Here is a 6,634-nt window from a genome sequence, read left to right on the forward strand (position 1 = left end):
CGGCCCTGGCGGAGCGCCGAGAAGACGAACAAACTTGACTATCTAGAGGAAGTAAAAGTCGTAACAAGGTTTCCGTAGGTGAACCTGCGGAAGGATCATTAACGGGTTGCCTGCCGCCGGCATGGGGCTGAGCTCCGAAAATCCAGCTCTGCTGCGGGTTGGGTAGGGTAGGGGGCTCACGCCTCCCTCTCCCTTCTCCCGGCGCGGGTGTCATCGGTCCTATCCCACTTCCCCGCATCCCCCTTTGCCTGGGATGTGCCCGACTGGCTCCATCCCCTTTCCCCATTAGCCACGGTTGCATGACTCACCTATGGGCGGGTGGACAGGCCGCTACCGAAGGGGACTGGGGGTGTCCGGTGAACCGGGACTTCCCAAAATGGTCTAACATCTTATAAGCGGATTGAGCATCGCCCAGTATCCTCGCGCGGCACTGGGAACCCAGTCATCTTCTCTGCGCCCCGGTGTAGGTGGGGGTTTAATGTCTGTGCGGCTTCACCGGCACTTCGGCGACGACGCAGCGCAGCTCCTGGAAGCCTCCATATTCTTAAACCTTTGTCTTTGAACTATGGCATGGTGCTCTGGCGAAGTGCGGGTGGGGGATAGGAGGGTAACCTCCCAATCTCTGCCCAGCCACTAGCCTCTGTGTGCAATGAAAAACAAGAGTACAACTCTTAGCGGTGGATCACTCGGCTCGTGCGTCGATGAAGAACGCAGCTAGCTGCGAGAACTCATGTGAATTGCAGGACACATTGATCATTGACACTTCGAACGCACTTTGCGGCCCCAGGTTCCTCCTGGGGCTACTCCTGTCTGAGGGTCGCTTTGTCATCAATCGGAACCTCTGGGTTTCCGCAGTTGGGGCAGTCGCAGGCGGCCACCGTGCAGGCTTCATCCCCTATGTTTAGACCAGGACGGCTCGGTGGGTTTGTTGGGGAGGAGCCTCGGCTCTCTCTCCTTTCCCCTGTGCGCTCTTCCTGTCCCTTCTCGCTTCGGCGAGAGGCGCCCACGTTCCCCGCATTGTCTGGCGCGGCTGCCGGTGGACTCTGTCTTTCCGTGCTGCCCGTGTAACGTATGTGGTTCTCGCGGTAGCGCTCGGGGTTAGGTTAGGGCTGCGGAGCTCCGACCGCCGACCTGAAACGTATTCAGAAGGTGAGCCCGGGCAACGGGCCACAATCCATTCACTTTGACTACGACCTCAGATCAGACGATACAACCCGCTGAATTTAACCATATTACTAAGCGGAGGAAGAGAAACTAACCAGGAGTCCCTCAGTAGCGGCGAGCAAGGAGGGAAGAGCCCAACACCGAATCCTTGTCCATCCGGCGGGCACGGGAAATGTGGTGTATAGAAGACCGCTTTGCCCGGTGTCGATCGGGGGCCTGAGTCCTTCTGATTGAGGCTCAGCCCGTGGACGGTGTGAGGCCAGTAACGGCCCTCGTCACGCCGGGGTCCGGTCTTTTCGGAGTCGGGTTGCTTGGGAATGCAGCCTAAAGCGGGTGGTAAACTCCATCTAAGGCTAAATACCGGCACGAGATCGATAGACGACAAGTACCGTATGGGAAAGTGTAAAAGAACTTTGACGAGAGAGTTCAAGAGGGGGTGAAACCGTTGAGAGGTAAACGGGTGGGGTCCGCGCAGTCTGCCTGGAGGATTCAACTCGGCAGGTCAGGGTCGGCCGTTCCAGTGTGGTCGGATCCCCTCGTGGGACTGACCCCTGGTCGGGCTCGGCCCCCGCCGGGCGCATTTCCTCTGTCGGTGGTGCGCCACGACCGGCTCTGGGTCGGCTTGGAAGGGCTTGGTGTGAAGGTGGCTACCGGTTTCGGACGTGAGCTTTACAGCGCCCCTGCTCCGTACTCGCCGCTTTCCGGGGCCGAGGACTTAGTACCCGCTGCGTCATGTCCCCCTGCGGGGGGGGCACGGGGCCCCTTGCCCCCATTGCGTTGCCAGGGTAGGGAGCGGCTCACAAACTGGCGTCAGCGGCGATGTCGGTAACCCACCCAACCCGTCTTTCGTGATGTAAAAATAAATTGAAGTTATTGCAAATGTACGATGCTGTTTCTCGGTCCGAGAACCTTTCAGAGCCACATAACTCACCACACACTATCGACCTGAGCTCTTGAACAGGTTTCTAAAGTTTCAGAACTCTAGGTCTGACGGTTCTTATTTAGTTTTGAACAAAGGTAACTATTGTAGGCACTGTCTGTCTCTACGCACCTCAATGCGTCGCTCTGTCCTAGCTGTGTGTGTGTGATTTTATGGGAGACATGACTGATTTACAGTTCATGGGGGTTACTTAATCACATATATGAAGTTTTGAAAAGATCTGACCTTTTAAACCCTTTGAAACCGCCCCTATGACACCATTTAAGGTACTTCCGGTTAGCACAGGAAGCTATAAGTAAAGACATATCCTGATTGGGGTAAGACTTTTCAGAATCCTGAGTTTTAAGTGTTTACGTTAAGAACTGACCGATTTACACAGGGTTGAATGCACTATTTTTCACAAACTGCTGGTTGGGTATGGAAAAACCCTTTTAGGGAGATTTTAACCTCCAGGAAGCTTAGAATCGACACAGGTAGACCTCATAGTGGCCTGATGTATTGTCATCGAAGACAGGTTCAAAAGACATTCATAACCCACATAGGCTTCAGGTTGAATTTAGGGGTGCAGGCAATGTATTCATTCCTATGGGGAGAGAGGGTCATTGAAAACAGTTTGATTTAAACACCTCATTGTAACTGTTAAGGGTTAATGCCACACGGTCAAGGTTAGGCTTGCACAGATCGGGAGGACCTCAGGAATGTACCTGAGGTCGAATTGTGCTTCTCACCCTAACGGTTCTCTCACTGTCAACCAAAAGCAAATGACATTTAGGGCCAGGTTTCATTTGGGCCTACTTTTTTCACAGTCGCTGCACTTAGAGCGAGCTACGGTCAAGCGGGGCATCTCGTTGAACTCGGCACGGCCTTGAGAATATGGAAATGCCATTGAAGGCTCTGTGTGTCTTTAAGCACCGCACTTTGGCACTCCATCCTTGCTGTGTGTGTGTGTGTGTGTGTGTGTGTGTGTGTGTGTGCGTGAGAGAGAGCTTTTCTTTGACATCTGTTGGGAGAAATGACTGACTTACAGTTCATGAGGGTTGCCTAATCACACATATGAAGTTTTGAAAAGATCTGCCCCTTTTAACCCTTCGAAACAGTACCTATGACATCATTTTAAAGCACTTCCGGTTTACACAGGAAGATGAAAGTGAACACATATCCTCCTTGGGGTAGGCAATTATAGAATTCTGAGTTTAAAGTCTTTACGTTAAGAACTGACTTATTTACGGAGGGTTTAGTGAGTGTGTGTTATTTCAGAAAGTCTTTTCCGCTTAGAAGATAAGGCCACGTCGTGATTCGTGATGTTTTGTACATTTGCAATATGATTCCATTCGCCCTCTTGTGGGATTTACTGGGACAGCGGAAAAATGACCAAAATTTGAATATTTTATCAAACGGAAACCGAATGTCCGAGAGAGTTCCGGCCCTGCCACACGGCCCTGCAGCCCGGACATCTAGTAAGGGACCGTACATTTGCAATATGGACTTTCTCACTAACCATATGGCAAGCGTCAAAATGTTCCCTTATGGGATGTAAAGTACACGTTAATGTAACACTTTTTAGTGATCCAATAAACTGGGTTGTTCGAGCTCTGAATGCTGATTGGCTGACAGCCGTGGTATATCAGACCATTTACCACAGGTATATCGAAACATTTATTTTTACTGCTCTAATTATGTTGGTAACCAATTTATAATAGCAATAAGGTACCGCAAGAGTTTATGGTATATGGCCAATATACCATGGCTAATATCTGTATCCAAGCACTGTATCCAGGTACGAAGTGCGTCGTGCATTAGAACAGCCCTTATCTGTGACATATTAGCAATATACCACAGCCCTTCATGCATTATTCCTTATATATAGTACACTTATCATAATTTGGTTGTAATCCAAAATAGATTAGAAATATTATCTAGATCCTCTATGAGGCCATGGAGGGATCCAAATTGTGGATGTAAAAGAAAACAAGAATCATCAGCGTACAATGTCACCTTTTTTTTTAACCTGGATTTTCTAGCCCCTTGATATTATTGTTGGATCTGATTTTAATAGCTAACTTTTCGATGGCCATAATACATAGATATGCCAGGAGTGGACAACCTTTTTAACACCTCTTGACAGTTTAACCTCTAGCGTCGAGCAATCCCGTATCCGGTTGCGTAATCATAGCCTCAAGCTCATTACCATAACGCAACGTTTCCTATTCATGAAATTCGCAAATGAAATGAAATAAATATATTGAAACACAAGCTTAGCCTTTTGTTAACAACACTGTCATCTCAGATTTTCAAAATATGCTTTAACCAAAGCTACACAAGCATTTGTGCAAGAGTATTGATAGCCTAGCATAGCATTAAGCCTAGCATTCAGCAGGCAACATTTTCACAAAAACAAGAAAAGCATTCAATAAAATCATTTACCTTTGAAGAACTTCGGATGTTTTCAATGACGAGACTCTCAGTTAGATAGCAAATGTTCATTTTTTACAAAAAGATTATTTGTGTAAGAGAAATAGCTCCATTTTGTTCATCACGTTTGGCTGAGAAAAAAAGAAGAAAATGCAGTCACTTACAACGCCGAACCTTTTTCCAAATTATCTCCATAATATCGACAGAAACATGGCAAACGTTGTTTAGAATCGATCCTCAAGGTGTTTTTCACATATCTATTCAATAATCTATCAGTGGTGGCAGCTGGCTTCTCATCCGAAGAAAACGGAAAAATACTGCAGCTGGAGATTACGCAATAATTGCGACAGAGGACACCAAGCGACCACCTGGTAAATGTACTCTCTTAGGGTCAATCTTCCAATGATATGCCTACAAATACGTCACAATGCTGCAGACACCTTGGGGAAAACGTGGAAAAGGTAAGCTGACTCCTAGCTCCTCCACAGCCATATAAGGAGTCATTGCTATGAGGCGGTTTAAAAAAATGCGGCACTTCCTGATTTTATCTGTTTTTTTTCTGTAACATCAGTTCTGTGGCACTCACAGACAACATCTTTGCAGTTTTGGAAACGTCAGTGTTTTCTTTCCAAAGCTGTCAATTATATGCACAGTCGAGCATCTTTTCGTGACAAAATATCTTGTTTAAAACGGGAACGTTTTTCTTCCATAAATTAAAAGAGCGCTGCCTATATCGAAGAAGTTAAATACTTTCTGAGAAGTATCCATTCTTGACAATTTTACACCTTGTTTTACTATACATAACTATAACTCATTGTATGAGAGTTTCTCAAAAATGTAAATATTCCATTTGTACGTATATACGTATATTGTGGTGACGGTTTCTATCCATTTTTTAATAACAGATTTAATAGTGCTATGTGGGACGTTCAAAGTTTTTTATAACCCAACCCTGATCTGTACTTCTCCACAACTTTGTCCCTAACCTGTTTGGAGAGCTCCTTGGTCTTCATGGTGCTGCTTGCTTGGTGGAGCCCCTTGCTTAGTGGTGTTGCAGACTCTGGTGCCTTTCAGAACAGGTGTCTATATACTTAGATCATGTGATACATAGATTGCACACCGGTTGACTTCATGTAACTAATTATGTGACTTCTGAATCTCATTTTGGGGATTCATAGCAAAGGGGGTGAATACATATGCACGCACCAATTTTCCATTTAAAATGTTCACATTTAGTTAATCTTTGATTTCACATCACCAATTGAACTATTTTGTGCAGGTCCATTACATGAAATCGAAATAAAAAATGCACTTAAATTACAGGTTGTAATGCAAAAAAATAGGAAAAAGACCAAGGGGGATGAATACTTTTGCAAGGCACTTTATGGCCAAAATACCACGACAAAGGGCTGTTCTCAGCAGGACACAATGCGGAGTGCCTGGACACAGCTCTTAGCCGTGGAATATTGGCCATATTTCACAAACCCCTGAGGCACTTATTGCTATTATAAACTGGTCACTACCATCATTAGAGCAGTAAAAGTACATTTTTTGTCATACCTGTGGTATACGGTCTGATATACCACTGCTGTCAGCCAATCAGCATTCAGGGCTCGAATCACCCAGTTAACAATTAGCCATAAGAATTGTCACCTGTATACCAACTGATGTAGCATAGTGATAAAGCATCCTGTTTGGCTGTAGCACCTCCCGCAACCTCAGGTGTCTCCAGATGGCTACCTACATTTCAGGTGTCTCCGGAAGGTGGTGATTGACTCCGCTGTCCTGGCGTCGTAAGGGAGTTTGTTCCACCATTGGGGGGCCAGAGCAGCGAACAGTTTTGACTGGGCTGAGCGGGAACTGTACTTCCTCAGTGGTAGGGAGGCGAGCAGGCCAGAGGTGGATGAACGCAGTGCCCTTGTTTGGGTGTAGGGCCTGATCAGAGCCTGGAGGTACTGCGGTGCCGTTCCCCTCACAGCTCCGTAGGCAAGCACCATGGTCTTGTAGCGGATGCGAGCTTCAACTGGAAGCCAGTGGAGAGAGCGGAGGAGCGGGGTGACGTGAGAGAACTTGGGAAGGTTGAACACCAGACGGGCTGCGGCGTTCTGGATGAGTTGT

At 47.1% G+C, this 6,634-nt stretch overlaps 1 non-coding gene across 1 annotated transcript; it reads left to right on the top strand.

Moving 5' to 3' along the window:
• Positions 1-666: 666 nt before the first annotated feature.
• Positions 667-820, top strand: LOC135558031 (5.8S ribosomal RNA). The gene has a single exon (XR_010458293.1). It is a non-coding gene; the product is annotated as a 5.8S ribosomal RNA (ribosomal RNA).
• Positions 821-6,634: the final 5,814 nt, after the last annotated feature.

This window comes from Oncorhynchus masou, chromosome 16 (genome assembly GCF_036934945.1).
Source record: "Oncorhynchus masou masou isolate Uvic2021 chromosome 16, UVic_Omas_1.1, whole genome shotgun sequence".
Taxonomy (NCBI): domain Eukaryota; kingdom Metazoa; phylum Chordata; class Actinopteri; order Salmoniformes; family Salmonidae; genus Oncorhynchus; species Oncorhynchus masou.